Source organism: Tiliqua scincoides, chromosome 8 (assembly GCF_035046505.1).
Source record: "Tiliqua scincoides isolate rTilSci1 chromosome 8, rTilSci1.hap2, whole genome shotgun sequence".
NCBI classification, from domain to species: domain Eukaryota; kingdom Metazoa; phylum Chordata; class Lepidosauria; order Squamata; family Scincidae; genus Tiliqua; species Tiliqua scincoides.
In genome coordinates this window covers 21,695,566-21,716,469 of record NC_089828.1, presented here as the reverse complement: position 1 = coordinate 21,716,469, position 20,904 = coordinate 21,695,566, and the positions used below count along the sequence as shown (strand labels likewise).

Sequence of the window (20,904 nt, the reverse complement as noted above, 5' to 3'; positions counted from 1 at the left end):
TAAACCTGCAGGTGTGTTAAACCTGCAGGTGGTCATCAACTTTCTCTTTTATAAATGCTATTGATGGTCTTCTGAAGACACCCATCAATATATTAGATTTCCCATAGAAAAGGCAGCAGCACCAACAGATAATGAAAGGCTTATACCCTGACATTAGCTTAGCTCTGTGCATTGCTCCTGCTCTGACCTGGACTAAAACAAATCATCACAGCCACATACATAACTGCAGAGCCAGGTCAAGACTTCTCAGTGCCTGAAGCGCCATACTAAATGCCACCATCTGGTTACTTGGAGGTGTGCCAGTTACTACTCCATGGACTCAAAAAGAAAGAGGGAAACACAGTAGAAGAGGAAATGTGGAGGAGAGGAGAGTGGTGGGCTAGAGTGTCTCTTCCGCACTCCCTCTTCAAATGCAGAGAACTGAGGGAGAAGGAGCAGCAGCAGGAGCGGGTGGGCATCCCTCCCCACTAATATGCTATCTGAGACAACTGCCTCAGGAGGCCTTGTGGACAGGCTAGTCCTGCGCAAATGCTTTTGGACATATTCCAGCACCGTGATTTGCTTCATATCACATGCTCTAATAGACGTCCCACCCCCTGGAAACATCTTGGGGAGTCAATAGGCCAGTTCCAAGGATCATAAAACCTGCTGAAAAACATTCAGGATGCAAAGGCGAAGTTAAACGAAGTTCAGAAGATCTTAGGGAGGACACTGTCATGTGCTTCCATTATTTCATGGAGAAATATCCCCCCAAGGTGTTGATCTACATGTATTTCACATTTCTAGGTCATCTTAAGTAGTGCAGTATTTTTTGTAGGGAATCACCCATAATAAGAGCATAGCAGCATAGGTCTGTGTAGATCAGAGCATAGGTCTGTGTGGTTCATCGTCCTGACTCCCACAGTGGCCCACCAGATAGCTGCAAGAATGCAAGGTCATGAAAGGAATAGACCTCCAATTCTGACACCCCACCACCCCCAGCAACTGGTTTCAGTATTCAGCTTAGATTCAATGACCTACAATTGTTCCCACGTATCTGTGGATCCCATATTCGTGGTTCCGTGGTCCTTCCCCACCCACTCATTGATTATCTGTCCTCAATTGCAATCCTGGCCTATGTGCCACCCCATTGCAGAATGCAACCCCATCCTGGAGACTGCCACCCCCCACTTATTGGTCACATCTGGAGCCTCACATGGGATCCTCTAGCCCTCAGAAGGCCTCTGGAGGGCCTTTAAAATCACTTCCGGTTTTCATTGGAAGTGATGTTCAACATCCCTCCGGAGGCATCAAAAGGCCTTCGGAGGGCTAGAGGATGCAGTGTGAGGCCTTTCCAGCCCTCAGAAGGGCTCTGGAAGGTGTGGGTGTGGGTAGTGGTGTCACCCCCACAGGTGTGGCACCCTGGGGCATTTGCGGTCTCACCCACCCCCCCGCCCAAGAACACCAGTGGTCTTCCTGTCAGCGTTCTGGTTGACTGCTTCTCTCGTTCTTCCTCCAGCGTTCAGGAAGTTTGCAAATGAAGAGTGTTGCAAAGGAATAGACATGAGAAACAGCACTCAGCACCACAGTAAGTGCAGTGGACCCTCCTCATCCTCAGGTTCAGCACCCATGGATTTAAGCATCCACAGATGCTGAGCTTGCGGCTGGAGAACCTTAGAGGACCTCCCAGACATGACAGGAACTGCCTTTTGGTCATGTCAAGGAGCTGTTCTGAGGTGCCCCTCAGAAGCCTCAAAACAGCCTCCTTTCACCTCAGATGGCCTCCCAGACATGACCAGAAGTCACTTCCAGGTCATGTCTGGGAGGCCTTCTGAGGTTTCTCACTTCCAGCCACATCCAGGAGGTCCTTTGAGACATCCAGCTGTGAATTTCATTATCTGCAAAATTTGGTATCCGCAGGGGGTCCTGGAATAGAAGGCCCTATTGCAGTACGCAGCCAACACCGCAGCTTCAGAGACTCAAGGTCAGGCAAGTACTCCCGGGAAATAACGAGGCACACGGCAGTTCCACCACCAGATGATCCTTTACTTGAAGATATGTACAATATTTACAGTTCAATAGGCAGTTTTGCAAGCAACAGCACAGATAGCTCTCTTTCTCGACACACTGACCACGATCCTCACCGACGTAGCTTCCTACAGACTCTCCACATACCATCTCCCACAAAGCAGCTTGCACAGGCTGCAATATATACTGGCACTGGCCAATGTGAGGCGGGCTACAGTCTGGTGATACTATGACTCACCATCTGGTGACATATCTGGTGACCAGGTATTGCATCAGCCACTCCCATGATGCTACACTGTATGCAGGCCAAGACATCAGGGCCTTGCTCTATCCAGCCTGTAAATTCTCTACAGGCCTGGGGCATATATCATAACAGGCCCAATGTATAGGGTTCACTTTTATCCATGGATGATATCCATCGGTATCATTTCTTAACTCTCCCAATTGGCCTGGTCCCTGATTGGTGTGCTGGGTGCAGAGGACATTGTGCTAGTGGTCCTGCACCCAGTGTGCCAGGAGAGGTTTGGGCCACACTTTTAAAATCTCTGCTCATCAGTACAGCTCTCAGGGTGGTCCCTGAGCTCTCAAGTCTAATCTACCTTGTCGGGTTATTGTGAGGATGGAGGAGAGAAGCACTGTCATGTGCATTGTGTACCCAAGTAATGCTATTTTCAGAGTACAATGGAAGCTGATTATTGTGGTTTATAATGCCAATAATCTCTCTCCACAAAAGGAATTGGCAACGGCTCGTCCTCGTGGGTGGAGTCATTTAAATGTGTGTCTATTGAAGGTGGTTGTTTGGGTAGAATGATATTGTTACACGTGCTCCCTACTTCCCTGAGCTGTGAGAGGTTCCAGGGGCAGTGCTACTTGGATTCTGGAAGGAGAGATTATTGGAGGCTTACAGCATCTTTTGCTGTACTAATTGATCCGTTTCTATATGCACGGAGGGCATCTGTTTGGAGTAAGCGGCATGTACAGTCCTCAAAGTACAACAGATTACATCCTAACCCCACCCCTGCACTTCAGGTGGCTTCCCATCATCATTCAGCTCTGCCTTCCTTAGCTTCTCTATGAAATCTCTGTCCCTGTTTAACACAAACTGCTTGCCTTTTGTTCTTCATATCAGCCCCTTCTGTCAAGTGGTGGTGGGTTCATCTCTCTTGCAATGGCATTTCTATGAAAAATGGCAACCATGGCAAGCGCTGAAATTGTGCCCCTGTCCAAACAAAGAAGGTGAGATCATGGGGTGGGAAGCCAGCCCTGTTCATCCCACCAAGTGAAAAACACCTATTGATTTTTTTTTCCTTGCAGGCATTTACCTCTTTGTGGAGGTCCCCTGAAACTGGTGCAAAAACACACCATTAGTTGTGATGTGGAAGCATGCCATTGGTGTCCCCTTTCAAGTGGCGCCCAAAACAGATGCCCCCACTTGCCACTTGTAAACTCTGATGACTCCCTCACCTTCCATTAAGGAAGCATCCTAGACCAGTGGTTCTCAAACCGGTGGGTCGTGACCCACCAGTTTGTGTAAAGCTTCTTCCCAGCATCCCATGTGGGCAACAGGTCTGAGTAGACAGGAAAATGTAAGATCCCAGTAAATTTCTGGGGCCCACTCCTTTGTTTCCTTAGCCCCCCTTTTGACCCTGGGTACAAATTACCCCTTTTACCCCCCCTCTCCTAGGCCCTGGGTTAACCCATGATGCTGTGGCCTCGATCGAGATTTGGACCCCATCTGTTCTTCTCTTTTAAGATGGAAATGTGATGATACTCTTCTCCTCACATCTAGTTTGCCATTGTCACTGAATACTTGAGTCTGCCTTGTACTGAGTCAGGTTGCTACAGAGATGGGCAGTGATTCCCTAGGATTTTAGGCAGTGGTGTTCCTGGGGGGGCGGGAATGCTTTTACAGGTGCAGGGATGCCTGTGTAAAGCAACTCCTCCCCCTTGCCTTCAGAGTCCGTCAGGGCTGCAAAAGCAAAGGCTTTCCCCTCAAAAAAAACTTAGCATTTTGCCCTCCCTCCAGTAACACCAGTGATTTTAGGGGTAGGTCTTTCTCAGTCATAACTGAGAAAGACCTACTGGATCAGATAACTGGATATATTAGTGTCTGAATCTGGGAACTAAGGGCCCAGTCCTAACCATCCCTAGTGCCGGTGCTCAGCTACAACGCCGGCGCTGGGTGTCGCAAACATGCCACAAGGCAAGTGCACAGCACCTGAAGAGGAGGGTCGCTATTCTGGGCCTCAGTGCTGCATGGGAAGCCAGATGGTGCTCCTTCAGCACTAGTTGATGGTAAGATTTCTTAGGGCAGAAGGGAGGTGGGGAATGGGCAGGACGGGGCAGAGGAAGGGCAAAGGGAAGAGAGGCTTTGGCCCAGGAGGGGGCTGGAGACAACAATCCCTCTGCTGCCTCTGCTGTTGAATTCTAACCTTCCACCCAGCCCAGGCAGCCCGACACAGGCCTCCTTGGGTGCCTGCACAAAAGTGGGCATGGATCCAAGAAGACCCATTGGTGCCATGGCTGTGTTACCTGGGGTAAGGGAGCAAATGCTCCCTTACCCCGATGAGACACCCGGTGCCCATAGGGTCCAGCAGTTACCATTTTAGCACCGCTGCAGCCCAGGGTGCCTCCAGGCTTAGGATTGCGCTAGAAAACTTTGTTCCTTCTTGATTGCTGTCAATTGACTTACTGGACCACCCAACCAAACATCTGTCTCTTTTCATGAATACCTTCTTTACTGAGGTCAATTTTTTTTTTAATTTTATTTTTTCTGCAAACATTTAATGCTACGCTTGTTTCTCATCCAGATAGAAAAAGGTCTTCTCTCTTCTTTCTGGTTACCGTACGATGAATTTTCAAGAGCATGCCGACCTGGTTAGTGGTGGGAACTACAATTCTCAGAAGGCGATACAACAAGATGCACACACCGTTGGCATGGATGATCCAACATGATGAGCCAGGAGAGAACTCTAAGAAAACATGTGAGATGCTTCTGTTTTGTCCCCTTCTTAAAGAAGTCTTCAGAGTGTTCCAGATTTCAGACATCTCAGATTTCAAGTAAGGCACTGTAACCAGCGGCATAGCTTAAAGCCAGGGGCAGTGACGTTGTGATGTCATGATTTTGTGTGACATTAAAGTCCCTTCTGGGTTCTCCTCTCCTGAGGAGGCACTAGTAGCAGTGGCCTTGCGATCCAGCCTTGCAATCCAACTGCCCTTCTCTGGATCATCTTCTCGTAGTGGTGTCACTAGGGTATGCATCACCGAGTACAGGAAGCCAGCGCATCACCCCCATCATGGACCTCCTCCCATGCAGTGGACAGGGCGACACCTCAGGTGGTGGGTGTGGTGATGCACCATTGCTTCGCCCAGCTGGTTTATTGGCTATAACATTTGATAGAATAGAAATATTTCAATGTGGTGTTTTTCATTGCATTCCTCCTGAAATCACACATTCAACGATATATAACATGATGGTGTTATTCAAAAATACCAAGATTTAAAATTTTTTGGCTAGCAGTGATCTCACTCCCTGTGTGCGCTTCACCCGGTGTGGCCTGCGCTCCCTTAACAACCCCACTGCTTCCTTGTGTTTTGCAGCCTCGCTGTCTGGCTGGCACCCCCCTCCTCCTTCTTTTGAGGTACAACGAGAGCCTCCACTTGCTTGAATTCAATAGAAACTGTTCAGTGGCACCCTTCTTCCAGTGGTGCCCAGGGAATGTACCCTATCTGCCATACCTTAAATATGCCACTGACTTTAGTGGCAGAACCACTGTTTTGCATGCATGAAATCCCAGATTTCGTCTCTGGCGCCTCCAGTTAAAAATGGGAGCTCAGGTAAGATTAGCATTGCCATTTTGGAAGAAAAAATAAAATTCAAAGCAAATTTCGGTACTCCATCCCAGGAGAAATACCTGAGCATTTTCAAAGGAAGCCAAATGAGCTCCTAGAAGACAAATGAAATTTCTCAGGCAGTTTCTGCTCTAATCTCAGGTAATGAGGAAGGATCTTCTTCCTGAGACTTCAGAGAGTTCTGCCAGCCACAGCAGAGAATACAGGGCTAGATGGAATGATGATTTGACTCACTATAAGGTAAGCTTCATATGTCCGCAGGGCTTGGGGAGCCTCTTAGACAGACTGTGCTGCCTTAGAATCTGCTAACAGAGGGCTTTCAGGGTGCATCACCATATCAGTGAGGCTGCTTCGCTGCTTTCCCCCATGTGACCTTTGAGGAGGTACGCCACCTTCCAACCTCATGGGGTTTGATTCATCACTTGCTTACTGTTCTGCTTCCTCCAACATCTTCCTCTCCCGCTGACTGCAGCACTAGGGTGTTCCTATGGCAGCTACCAAGGCACAGGAGAGCATGAATGAGGGCTTGATTGCAATCAGCAGGTAAATATGCAAATGTCTAAGGCCTGAATTCTGCCCAATCAGCATGGTTCTTGGAGAGGGCAGACCCAACACAGCTCTGGAATGGAGGCATGAGAGGAGATAACAGCACACTGCCTTGGTGCATTGCTGCTATTGGCAAGTTTAACAGCCCCCCACCCTTCATTTACATGTGCATGCTGAGTTATTTCGGGTGGAGCAGAAAGCAGATGAATGCTAATCTTCAGGGAGTGGGTTCCCTGCCAGCTGAAGCACCTCAAATGCTACTTCACAGACAAACAACAGGAAAGTCGATCTCTTGAAGTAGTTTATAGCAGAGTTCCCCAAGACTTCCCAGTACCTGAGACAGCGGAGTGAAAATCTTGCACATGCTGCCACTGCACTTCCTCTTTCTCCTGCTCCCTGGACTCCAAAAGAAAGACAGGAACAGTGTGGAACAGAGAGTGGTGGACTAGAGAGTCCCATTTTGTATGTTCCAGGAGAAACAGCAGTTATCCACTTTTATTTGTTGTCAAATAAGTATGCTCCTTTACTGAAGGGCAGAACGCATTCACTGGTGGCCCAATCCTGGTTTGTGGGGTTCAGTAGCACTAATGCTGTCTCTCTTCCTTTTGCTCCCTGAACTCCAAAAGGAAGACGGAGCTAAAAAGGAAGTGTAGAACGGTTCCCTTACCTGGGAACATGTCCCATATGTACCTTGGGAGGTCGATATTTTTTCGATATCGGAAGATCCTGGTCATCATTTTCAACCCCTGTACATATTTCCACGATAGCCCTCACCTTGTCCCACGTATCTCTGTGCATGTCCTACAGTTCCCTTGGGTATCCCGCACTTCTCTTGCATGTCCCACATGTGCCTCGGGAGAACAAAATGTTTTCAACATCTGATGACCCTGGGGTTAGCATTTTCCACCCCTGTATGACATTTTTCCTCGATCGCCCTCATGTTGTCCCACGTATCACTGTGGATGCTCTACAGTTTCCTTGGGTGTACCGCACTTGTCCTACGTGTCCCACATCAAGAATTTTTTGGCCTATTTTTTCGATGACCCCAGTCATCATTTTTCATCATCAACGGTCATCATTTTTCAGGCATGACCCCCATTTTTCCTCGATCGGCCTCATCTTGTCCCACATATCACTGTGGATGCTCTGAAGTTTCCTTGGGTGTCCTGCGTTTCTTCTGCATGTCCCACATGTGCTTTGGGAGGTCAAGATACTTTCACCCTGTTTTTTCAATGACCCCAGGGTCATCATTTTTCAGGCCTGACCCCCATTTTTCATCAATCTTGTCCCGCATCTTGTTCCAGGTATCCCTTTGTGAGTCCTACAGTTTCCTTGGGTATCCCGCACTTCTCCTTCATGTCCCACATGGGCCTCAGGAGATCAAGATTTTTTTGGCATCTAATGACCCCAGGGTCATCATTTTTCATGGCTGGGAGAATCCATTTTGTATCATCCAGGAGAAAAGGCAGTTACCCACTTTTGTTTGTTGTCAAATAAGTATGCTTTTTTTACTGAATGGCAGAACACACTCACTGACGGCCCAGTTCTATTCTCAGTTGGCTTGTGGGGTAGAGTGGCACTGATTCAGGTTCTGTTGCATCGTGCCAGGCAACCAAGAGTCATGGTATGATGAAGAGGTAAGTAAACAAAATTGTTACTTTCTCACTGGTATCACAGGTCTGGCTCCAATCCCAAGAGAAGGCCAGGCTAGTTTCTTTCCCTAAAATATCAATTATGATAGTGAATTATTCCACACTCTGTCTCTATCTTGAGAGATGCTTGGAATATTTTCCTTCTGTGAACCACCATATAGCCTGCTTTCTCTATAGTTGGAAACTCCTCCTGCTCTACAGTGCTAAAGCGGAACATGTGCTGCTATTTTAGCACCGATCATAAGTTTGTTTTCACAGCCTCGCTGGAGTGGCTCTGCGAGGTAGACTGCTTGGTTGTTGTCCCTTCATCACTCTCGGCATGCCGAGAATTAAAATGGAATGAGGACGCGCCTCCGATGAATGTTAATGAGCTAAAATACCTTTTCCCAGCCCCGGGTTTGGCTGTGTTCTCATGCATAATGTCTTCGATCTCCTTTTACAAGCAACTATGTCTTTTTAATTAACTCGTGGGCCTCTCCATCTCATCACCGGCTGTGGAGGAAAGGGAAGGAAGAAAGCACACAGTAGGGTAAGCTGAGTAAACAGCGGGGAGAACAATTCCGGCTTTGATACAGTTCTTTTATATCTGCAGAATCATTCTAGGGATGAACTCTACTCAGAGCCCTGAAGGAGGGAGAAGGGACAGTGGGGGGAATAACATGCAGGAAAGCATCTGTGCTGGAGGGGCTAGTTTTGGAAATGCAGGAGAGCATCACATGGAGTTGTAACCTTCTTTGTCAGGAGAAGTAATGCACCATCCTCACACAGTATACATTACCATGAAATGGCAGTGGGAGCAGTGGCAGTACCAAGGGCTTCATCTATACCTGTGGTTCTCAGATGTTTTTAGCACTGGAACCCACTTTTTAAAATGACACTCTATCGCAGGGGTGCCCAAACCCTGGCCCTCAAGGCCTCTCAATGCGGCCCTCAGGGAGCCCCCAGTCTCCAGTGAGCCTCTGGCCCTCCGGAAATTTGTTGGAGCCTGCACTGGCCTGACACAACTGCTCTCAGCATGAGAGCGACTTGCCTCTCATGTGAGCTGTGGGATGAGGGCTTCCTCCACTGCTTGCTGTTCCACGTCTGTGATGCAGCAGAGGCAGCAAAGGAAAGGCCGGCCTTGCTTTGTGCAAGGCCTTTTATAGGCCTTGAGCTATTGCAAGACCTTCATTCATTCATATAAGTTCATCTTTAATATATTCGTTTATGAAAACTTATGTAAATTTATTCAAATTTTAAACGTAAATTAATTATTTTTTTCCCGGCCCCCGACACAATGTCAGAGAGATGATGTGGCCCTCCTGCCAAAAACTTTGGACACCCCTGCTCTATTGGGACCCATTTAGCTTTATGAGACCTAATTTTATACAATATTTTAATTTTTAAAATAATTTTATATACTTTAATATATGTTTTTAATAATTTTGTGCATGGAACAAAGTTTGGGTACGTTGAACCAGCAGAAAATTGAGCTCAGAAAGTTTCAGATTTTGGAGCATGAGCAGATTTGGTATTTTTGGCTCCAGGAAACTCAACCTGTACAAGCTGGGGGGGGGCAGCAAGTCTGTGCTCAAATGAGTATGTAGTCTAAATTTAACCAGTCAGGGAGACAACAGCGGAAAGAAAAGAGGAGGCAAGGCGCACAGGGGGAGAATGTTCACTAAAGAAATGTAGCTCTCGATGTGTGTGAACAGTGCGGGCGCTGGGTTCATGGGGTCCCATGGCCAAGTGCCTTTGCAGAGCCCCTGTGGCAGCTGCCCGCTTTCCCCCCTATATCGCAATGCCCCTGCTGATGCATCATTGAAAGCAATGATGGAGGCATTGTTTAATAAGCAAAGGAAGATGGTGGCTGCCAGTGTGGTTGGCTTAGAAGGCTCTGAGCCAACAGCATTGTTAAGATGAGCCTCCCCCAAACTCTCATGGGGGCTCCACCTATCAGCAGCTATGGAGTTGACTCAGAGCACTCTTTGGCAGCCGTGCTGGCAGCAGCCATCATTTTTCACCAGGACCTCAGGGACTAAATGGTTGGCAACCTTCAGTCTTGAAAGACTATGGTATAAGCCTACAGCATCCAGTATTCCCAGGCGGTCTCCCATCCAAGTACTAACCAGGCCTGACCCTGCTTAGCTTCCGAGATCAGACAAGATCGGGCATGTGCAGGGTAACAGTTGGTAGCCCTTGGCCAATCCTTGTATTTATTTCAAGCGCTCTGTATATGTGCAGGTTCAGTAAGGACTCCCAGAAGCTAGGCTCTAGGTTGTTTCAGCCAAAAACCTTGCAGATGGAGTGCTGTGCTTCACTTGCTTGTGCTTGGGACAACCAAGCCATTTGGACTGGATGGCATGGGACTAGAGCATGGGGCTCTTTCATTCTGCCATAATGACCCTCTGATAACACTAACTGCTAACCAGGGGTTTACAAGCTGAATCCGGAATGTGTTCATTCACATCACCTAAGAAACAAACCTAACTCTGCTGTGAAGGTAGAATGATAGCCAGGAGGCTGATAAAGGCACAAACAAAACAACACCATGGCAACGGTTCTTAGCACTTGCCAAATGCCCAGGGACCACAGAGTGCCGATTATGCAGGCCCATAGAGGCACATCTTGACATACCTTTTTCCCCAATAGCAATTGTGCCTCTTCATGTCAGCTGGGGGCCATTTATTCCCCTTGTCATTCTTCTCAGGTTTGTGTGGGTATTGATTGGTCTCGAAGGCTAGAGTACAGACAACCATCTCTGCAGGCTGTTGGATGATTCTCTTCATTGTCATGGAGGCACTTGGATGTGTCTAGCACAGGGACACAAGAGGGAGATAACCAGCTTCTCTTTGCAGAGCACTGGCAATACGTTAGGGACTGCTAAATGAGATGATGCCATATACACCATTGACAAAGTCCAAAAGAGGAAGGAGACCATGGCCAATCTGAACAGAAAGGGCGATGTTGACTAGGACTTTTACTTAGGGTTTGGGCGATCAAGGACTGACTTGCAAGCTCACCCCTGTTTGAATGTGGACAAGTTCAAAAGGTACATTTCTAAGCTGCCACCCACGTATATGGAAGACCATGAGAAGGTATGTGGGCCCATCCTCGAAGACACTTGGGGAGCTGCAGCTGATATAGAATGTTGTTGACGATTGATTGACAGGGATGGGCTGCCCAGCCACAATATTCTGGTTGTAAGACATCTGCATAGGCTATGTATTCACTTCTGGGTCCAATTCAAAGTTTCTGAATGCTTTCTTAATTAAAAATAAACATCTCTGCATGTAGCAAACTTGCTCACCAGGGACAAATCTGGCCCATTCATTAAGCATTAAGGTCACCTCAGATGGCAAATTGACAGGGGTCAGCTCCCACCCTCCTCAACTCTTCCTCCTCTTCCACTGCTTCCTCCCATTCCTTGGGTCCAGAAAGCAAGATTGAAATAGAGTGAAAGTATGGAGAAGAGTGGTGGGCTAGAGTGTCTCTAATGCTCTCTAGCCTCTCTCCTCTCTTCCACACTTCCTCTTCCACTGCTCCCCTCTTCTTTTCTGAATCCAGGGAGCAGGAGTGGAGAAACAGTGATGGCTAGCACACAACTGAGCAGGTGGGGTAGATAGTAGTATTTGGTGTGCCACCTCAGGAACTCAGAGTTACACAAGAACATAAGAAGAGCCCCGCTGGATCAGGCCAAAAGCCCATCTAGCCCAGCTTCCTGTATATCATGGTCGCTCACCTAACGCTTCAGGGAGCACACAAGACAACAAGACGCAACCTGCATCTGGGTGCTCTCCCCTGCATCAGGCACTCTGAGGTAGCCTACCTCTAAAACCAGGAGCTTGCACATACCTATTGTGACTTGTAACCCGTGATGGACTTTCCCTCCAGAAGTTTGTGCAATCGCCTCTTAAAGGCATCTAGGCAAGATGACTTCACTACTTCCTGGTTCAGTTCTTGGACCATTCCTGACTAGTGAGAAATATTTAGCTTAATCCTCTGGCTGATGTAATAAATTACATTACAGAAAAGATTTTACAGGGGAGCACCCACAGATATGACACCTTTCCTCTGCAGTGGCATGGTCCAGACTGCTTCTGCTAGGTTTTCTACATGACACGAAGAACAGCTAGGACTAGGCATATCTCAGGGTGGGGGGAGATTTTAAATGAAGGAGGGACTTAGAAAACGGGGTTTGCAATATGTGTTAGCTGATATAGACAGAGTGCTACGCCAGGAAGGCTGCCCCCCCCCCCGAGTTCTAGATGACAACATGAGGCTTTGAAACAAATGTTTTTAAAAACAAAAAAAAAAATGACTCTTTAAAGTGGCAGTGCACGGAATGTGCAGTGACAATAGTCCTGCGCCTCGATGCAACTGTGGGGAAAGGAATGCTATCAGAAACCCAGATGATCCTGACAGGGAACTGTGCTGTGGGAAAAAAGGGAGATGTGTCTTTACCACCAGGGGCCAACGCTGGCTGAATCGTGTCAGAAGGAATTTAACTCTCTTGAAAGGAAATCTCCCAGAATCCTGTGCAGCCATGGAAGAAGAGAGAGGGCAAGCGAGAGTGAAAGTGATGCCACTTGTCAAGGGAAAGACCCCCCTGAAATTATCAACTGCCCCAAGGTAGAAATATTTGGGGCACTTTCGAGACGAACAGGTCTCTAAAGCACAAATGCAGAGCGAGCTTTTGGCTTTTTATAGGTAATGGCTTACAGCGGCAGATGAGTGAGATGGATTCAGATGGGATGCGCGGGCTGAATAATGCAGCTTGCATGTGGTGAGCAGAGATACATTCCTACCTGCTACTGGAAATCCCCTTATCTCAATCTGTGAATAATTAAAGCGTGGAGAGGGGACTTCCCAGGCCGCCTGTTCGGTCACATGTTAGCTTCACCCCAATTGTAGATTTTAATGCTGGTTAGTTGTACTCTGCATTCTACTGCTCCTATGTCCCAATCAGTGGCATCGCTAGGGGGCGTGGGCCTCACTAGGTGATGCACACGGGGGGGAGGTTGGCGCCAAAAAATTTTTAATCTTGGTATTTTTGAATAATCCCACCATGTTATATATTGTTCGATGCATAATTTCTTGAGGAATGCAATGAAACAAACCACATGGAAATGCCTCTATTCTATCAAAGGTTATGGCCAAAAACCCAGTGGGGTGGGGCAATGGTTATCATCATGCTCATTGCCCTGCCCGCTGCATGGGAGGAGGTTCATCCTTCCACACCAGGTGATGCAAACCCTAGTGATGCCACTGGTTCCAATTCAACTTGGGCTGTAATCTTGTGCAATCTTGTGCATTGAACTCCATGGAACTTACTTGTGAGTAGACATGCCTAGGCTTGTGCTGCAAGAGCATTTTGCATGTGAGTCCTGGATTTGAAGAATGCCCAGATGGTCTCAGTTTTCTGTTCTTCTACATCTTTTTTCACCCCCTCCTCTTTGTTGCCGATGAGCACATGAGTATTGATGAAGCACTTTTAGAAAGCTCTCTTATTGACTGACCAATCATGAAATCCATAAACTGCTTTTTCTACCAGGCAGTGTACAATAATGTCAGAAGGAATGGGTTCGATGAAATAATCTCAGTGTGACTTGGACATAAAATTGCATCAACGTTCTTTTGGTGTGATGTATTCCTGTTGCACAAGTAGATCTATAGGGCCAGCACAAGACTCCCCCATTACTGCATAACAAATGCTGCTGCCCTTACCTGATGGGGCTTCAGCTGCCTCCACACACCTCCTTTTTTTCCTTTTCCTTGGATTGGAAAGGGAATCAGGGAATGGAGCAGAAATTAGGAGAATTGTGGCAGGCTAGATCAGGGGTGCCAAACGTAAAGCCAATGGGCAGGATACAGAACATGGAAGTGCTTTATCTACAACCTTCCTGTTATAGTTAGGTTCTTCTAGCACAACTATTGGTTGCTTTCTGTTGCTGAGCTGCAACATTGGCAGAAGCAGCACTGCGGAAAGGGTGGTGCTGGGAGAATCCAGTTATCATGTGGGCCACCCTTTTAGCTTGCACCTCTCCTTTCAGCAGACCCGCATGATAATTGGGCTCTTGAAAATATGATCAAGTTTTGCATATTTTTTCTTCTGTCATTCGCAGCTGAGTTCCTAAATGAGGAAAAAGTGCTTATTTCTGGTCATCACCTGCTTAATGAGATCAGTTCCTGCTTAGTGACATCACTTCTGGCCCTCAGCAGTCACCATGAATGCTATTCAACCCACTGTATGAAACGAGCATGACACCCCTGAGGTAGATCATCCAAGATGCTTTAATCTACCTCTCTCTTCTCCACAGTTCTTCTTTCATTCTCATCCCCTATCCCTTTGCCAAACCAGGGAGTCCAAGGGCTGTGCAAAGATGAGCAGAGGGAGAAAGCAGACTTCGGAGGCAATCACCTGTCGGCCTCAGAGATTTATGGTGCCCCTGCTCACTGGTAAGACACTACACAGAAAGGATTTTGTCGCAACCATTTCTATCATCACAATGGGCATTTCTGTTCTACAATGTACTGTAATTGCAGTTGGTTTTCACAACGATCAATGACACTGTTTTACTTTGTAGATTGATGTAACAGCATACGTTATTCTTGATTTGTTTGGGCTTATGGTTTTACCAATGAAAAATTGGTGAGAATGGACCAAAAAAAAAAAATCATTACACACAAATGCATTGGCACTGTAGAGGAGAAGAATAATAATGAAGGGACTGAATGAACCAAAAGACATGGAGGGGAGAGAGAGAGGGAGGGAGAGAGAGAGAGAGAGAGGGATGGATGGATGGATGGATAGATGGATGGATGGATGGGTGGATGGATGGATGGATGGATGGATCCTAATGCAGCAATTCCATCTGGTGACAAGATCAGCCAATTTGGAAGTCCAAAATTCAAGGAGAAATTTGGATAAGAACTTCAGAAGCAATCCTAAAGAGATATGCTGGCTCTTATTATGACATGCACTTCATCTCCTGAGTCTCAACTGATAGAGACAGATTGGATGCTTTTCAACTGCTGTATGAATCAGGGTGATGGATTATGTGTGTACCAAACCCCAGTTCTGCGGCTGTTTTGGAAGTGAAACTACCTTAACAATTTTTGAGACTGCTGTGAGTTATGCCAAAGCATCTTTATATATATGTACACTAGAATATGAAGCGTATTGCATTCAGCCAGGATAGATATACATGACTGGCAAGGCCCGCCTGTCCATGAAGCAAAATGAAACTGTTGCAGGGCATGGCAAATATGGAGGACAGGCAAACTGAGGGGCTCTCAGACCAATTGTCTGATGCCTTCTCCAGCTTTCTGCGCTGGTCGGTGCTCCAATCCTCTTCTGGATCACTGAGAGTGATTCAGAAGAGGACCACAGCAGTGGCAGCCTCCTTCCCCTTCCAGCACTGCTGGAGGAAGGAGTTTTTCAGCTCAATCCTAATGAGGGCTTGTGCCAGCAGAATGTGCATTTTGCCAGTGCGTGCTTTTGCAAAAGCACCGTAAAGCGCTTTGTGATAGCACAAGGCCCAGGCATGTTGTTAGGAAAGGTGGAACCTTCATGCTGTCACCAACAGTCATTGGGAGGCCCACCAGATTAGGCAAGTCTAGCGTAAGGGCAGGGGGAGGGCAAGGATGGGGTTGGAGCAGGGCGAGGGTGGAATGAGGAAGAAGTGGGGGCAGGTGTGGACAGATCAATTTTGGGTGGGTTCAGTCGTGGAGGTTCCCACCAAAACCAAAGCCCCTTCCTGGCCCTGATCCACCTGCATGGATCAACATGGACAGTGATAACCTGGTGCAGGTCCAAGTTGACCCATTGCTGCTGTTAGGGCTTACCCTGGGGCAAGAGGCCAAATGTTGCCTTATCCCAAGGAGACTTCCAGCAGCCCAAAACCCCTTGCGCGGTGCAATGTAGCCTGACGGCTGCATCGTCACATGGGGTTTTACATTGGATTGGAGTGTTTGACGGTAAACACATCACATTTTCTGGGTTTTGGGACTACACAGTTTGGGGGCAGATGTCATGCTCTTCATTTTCTTTCTTGTTATAAACAAAAATAAGTGTATCTCAGGTAAGTGATGTGCAGCACAATCCTATCTTGTACTGGAGCAGGCAGGCCAGGAGGCTTGCGCTGTATCCAGTGCAAGACTGGGGCCAGAATCAGCTCAGCTGGAGGCAAGGGGAAACTTGTTCCCTTACCCCGGGTAAGCCACCATAGCCCCAATGGGTCTCCTTGGACCTGTGCCACCTCAGAAGGTGGCACAAGTTTGAGGAGAACAGAGCAGCTTCGAGCCACTCCATGCTGCTCGAGGAACAGGGTTGGGATCCAGCATAACTGTCAGGTCCCAGCCCTGCTTCCCACTCCCCGCCTACTCCCTGGAATGCCCTCCACCCGCCCGCCCTCCTTCCACCCCAAAACACCTTCCTCCCACCTCCTACTTGCTCTCCCCAGACTGCTGCATCAGCCGAGCTCTGATGCAGCCTCCATGTGCCAGCACGCATCCCTACACCAGCCTAGCCAACATACAAGGAGGTGTAAACATGCTTTATGGCACGTTTGTGACCCTCAGAGCGCACTTAGGATTGTGCCCATAATCACAGAGATGACAGATGCATAACACTATCCAACAACATAATAACATAATGGCAGTTTCTACAAAGAAGAGAAAAATGATCTCTGCCTAATATATTCTCCATATTAGCACTTATCTACATCCATACAATTTGAACTATAAATATTATCCCGTCGCAATAATAAACCTTTGAGCACAAATTTAAGAAAGGGGCAAAAAAGGTCAACGGTAATTGACAGGAGGCAGCATCTATACAACACTAACCATGGTGAAACAAGCCATACTTATTTCGAAGCAATGAGTGATCTAATATTCATAGAAGTATCTGTTAGCTCCGTTTCCATCCAGATGGTACTTCCGTTTCATAAACTCTACAGAAAATGCCCATTGTTGATGGAAGGAAGCAATTTCCTATTCCCCCTCTTGCAATAAAATACTATCAACAATTTGGTAGTTTTATTTTATTTATTCAGGTATTTATCAGCCACCATTCTGCCCCATTTAAAGGGTCATCAAGGCAGCTTACAAGGTCCATATAACAATAAGATCCAATATGAAGCAGACACAATGGGCAGAGAGATGAAATACATTCAAATGCCACTGGGTCCAGTTGGCCAGTCAAAATGGGTTGCTGGGTTGGATGTGACTCATGGGACAAATTTGAAGCCCTTAAAATATACTTTTGCAGGAAGTTCATGCTTAGTGCTTCCACACTGGCTTTCTTGACAATAAGAAGCAGCTGGATTGGGTCCACTGCAAACTGGGACTGCTGCTGGGGGTGGAGGATTTACTGCACAATCCTATGCATTACTCAGAAGTAAGTCCCATTGTTTCAATGGGGCCTGCTCCCAGGAAATGGTGATAGGATTGCAGCCTTAAACTGTAATCCTATCCCCCACCATTGACAATGTTGCAGCTGTGCTGACAGAGCACATGCTGCATTGTATGGTGGGAGGTCGACCAAAAGGGTAAGAAAAGAAAGAAGGAGAGGAGATGGTGGAAGTGACTGTCAAAACAATAGGGCAGGAGTACTGGTGCACTCTTCCTCCAAGGGCTGGCCTAAGACCTTCCAGTTCCTGAGACAACATTCCATCTCTCCTTATCCAATGACATGCCAGCTACTCCACCTCTCACTCTCTGGATTGAATTGAAAAGTGAGAAGGAAATGAAATCAAAGAAGTGTGAAGGAGAGGAGAATGGTGGGCTGGAGCATTGGAGACACTAGCCCACCACTCTCTTCTCTTTCCTACTTTTGCTCCATACTGCTTTTCTTTTTCAAATTCACGGAGCAGGAGGAGGAGAAGAGATCATGGAGGGGGTTAACTAGTGCACCACCAGGTAAAGTGGGATGACATTTTGATGAGCGGTCTCAGGCCCTAGGAGGTCTTCCTCCTTCACGGACCTTGCCAGAGCTGGCACTGAGCTGTTTGTTGTAAGGCTGGGTTCTTCTGCGCGGGATGTTTCATTGCTTGTTGGAAGTTTTGGGTTAATAATTTACCAGTGGCTATCCCATCAGCCTGGCCTGTCACATCCCAAGAACAGATATTTCTTTCCCCTGCAACCCCTCTCTGATGTAAATAATTAATTGTCTCAGTACCACTCAATGTGATTTTCTTGTATGCGGCTTTGGTTAGATGACACTGGATATAATCTGTGACCACATTTGATGACCAGGAAAAAGGTGTGTGTGTGTGTGTGTGTGTTGTGTGTGTGTGTGTGTGTGTGTGTGTGTGTGTGTGTGTGTGTGTGTGTGTGTGAGAGAGAGAGAGAGAGAGAGAGAGAGAGAGAGAGAGAGAGAGAGAGCACATGTGTGTGCATGTATGTAACGCTCTGGACATGAATGGGAAAATTGGAGTGGTGGTCAGAGAACAAATGGATTCTGAGGCTGATTCTCTCCTCCGTCTCCCCATCACCAAGAGATTAAGGAAATTTCTCTATCAGGAAATCAACATGAATTGCAGCTGAGGTTGGATTCCTGTAGGTACATTCTCATCACTGCAAAAGACATTTTTTGTATGGTCTCTTGGCCATGGAATTTATTGTGGATCCACCCAGAGCCCTCGAGGGAACCCTCAGATGAATAAACCCAGTGCCTGGCAGCTTTTCAATCACCACATACACCTAACAAACCTGCTGCCTCTAAACCTAGAGGTAGCACAAACCCATCATCATGATAGGATCCACTGATAGACTTTGCCTAATCTCTTTTTAAAGTTCAGGCCATCACCACATCACAGGGCAGTGAATTCCACGGATTAATTATGCACTTTATGAAAAAAAATATGTCCTTTTGTCCATCCTATATTTCCTGTCAATCGGTTTCATTGGATAATCTCCGGTCTAGTGGTATAAGAGAGGGGGAAATAGGGCCTCCAAGAAGAATTTTATCAGGGACTACAAAATTTCTTTTGGATCCCTTCCCAAAGAGGAAGGGGAGGAGGTGGCAACAGCCAGAAAAGTCTTTGGAACCCAGGTCTACCTGACTTCCTGATGCAGAGCCCAGGCCCACCTGCCCATGAGGCATCAGCACCTAGATACGGTAATATGATAAACCAAACGAAGTTTCTCTAAAATCTTTCAAATGTAGAAAATAATTGCAGAAAATTAGCATCATTGAATTTAGGCTCATTCTAGAATGGACGGTGTCCTGTGTGTACCAAAACTTACTTACTTAGCAGATGTAGTCCCACAGCTGTTTCCCTGAGCTCCTATACCAGTGTTGGTGAACTTATGGCATGCATGCCAGACGGGGCACATAGCGCCGTCTCTGTGGGCACGCAGCGCTTAGCCAGGCAGCCTAGAGAGGGGCGCTGAAGCTACGTGTCACTTTAAAGAAAACGGAGGCTAGTAAACCCCATTACAGTGGATGAGGCTTATTCCCCGGAAAGGGTGCCTGGGATTGCAACCTTGGAGCCTGCTCTTGTGCATGTCTACTCAGAAGTAAGCCCCATTACAGTGGATGAGGCTTACTCCCAAGAAAGGGTGCCTGGGATTGGAGTCTGCTCCTGTGCATGTCTACTCAGAAGTAAGCCCCATTAGAGTCAATGAGGCTTACTCCTAGGAAAGAGTGGCTGGGATTGCAGCCTTAGAGCTCACTTTTGTGGGTGGGGCTTTTTAAAAAAAAAATTCTTGTTTGAGAAAAGGAACAGTGGCAAGGTCTTGCAGCCACCCCCTCCCTGACAATAGTTCTTTACCCAGCATGTAATTAGTCTTGTAATTGGGTTGCAGTTTGGGCACTCGGTCTCGAAAAGGTTAGCCATCACTGTCCTATACACTCCTTCATGGTAATCTGATCCACACGCCAAAGAACTACTGTAGCAGGCCAGTTTCTTCCCAGATTTGACACAGTGTTAAGGAGTGTCATGTATGCCTTCCTTGGCAAGGCGCATAAGGATTGGGTCGGAGCAGCCATTGCATTCCTGCAGCAGTTCCCACAGCTACCAGTGCGGGCAGCTAGTCTGGGTGAGATTGGAAAATGTAAGATTTTTCTGGTCCCCTTTTTAACCCTGGGCCCAGGTACAAATTATCCTCTGTACCCAGTGGCATAGCTAAGGGGATGCAGCAGGTAGCAGTTGCACCAGGCAACAAGATTTATGTGGGCAACAAGCTGAGCTTAACACTAGGGGCCAAAATGGTGAAAAATCCTTGGAAGCAATCATGCGTTTCGTCATCATCCTGATCCACCATCCTAGAAATGCCTGGATGTGCTCTTTTATGGGGAGTCCGAGGAGATGCTTGAGAATGCACCGAGAAGCAAAACTACAAAGGCAGACCAAGCAGCCCACTGTCCAGGGATGCTCAGATGGGTGCCTTGGGGGAAATCAGGGAAGAAACAATGGCATCTCTCTGAAAGGCAATTCAGAAACTGCTTTTATGGAAGCAAGCACAACAGCTGCTGTCCGTGCATTGCAGGGGAAAAAAAAAAACTGATCACAGAATCCCACTGAGTCAGGAGCTAAATTGAGGTTCATCAAAGAGAAAAGGAGGAGGCTTATACCTGAGGGGAGGAAGGAGAGGGACCTTTTCAGTTTTCAACCCTGACACAGCGATCACAGGAAGCAGATAAATGGAGGCATGAATAACAGATAGCCTCTGGGCACAGCTCTTTGACGGATGAATCCCTCTCCTGGCACGCTCTTGTCTCCAAGGGATCTCAGGGCTTTCAAGGAGCAGTGGGAGGTTAAAGAAACATACAAAAGGAATGCTCCCCAGACAGCTTCGGTTAGACACATTGCTTGTTTGGCTTCCTTTGCATCTAGGTTAAGAGGAAGCAACTCCAGAA

At 47.3% G+C, this 20,904-nt stretch overlaps 1 pseudogene; it reads right to left on the bottom strand.

The window, feature by feature from the left end:
- Positions 1-10,116: 10,116 nt before the first annotated feature.
- LOC136659810 (5S ribosomal RNA) lies at positions 10,117-10,240 on the bottom strand (annotated as a pseudogene).
- Between the last annotated feature and the right edge of the window lie 10,664 nt (positions 10,241-20,904).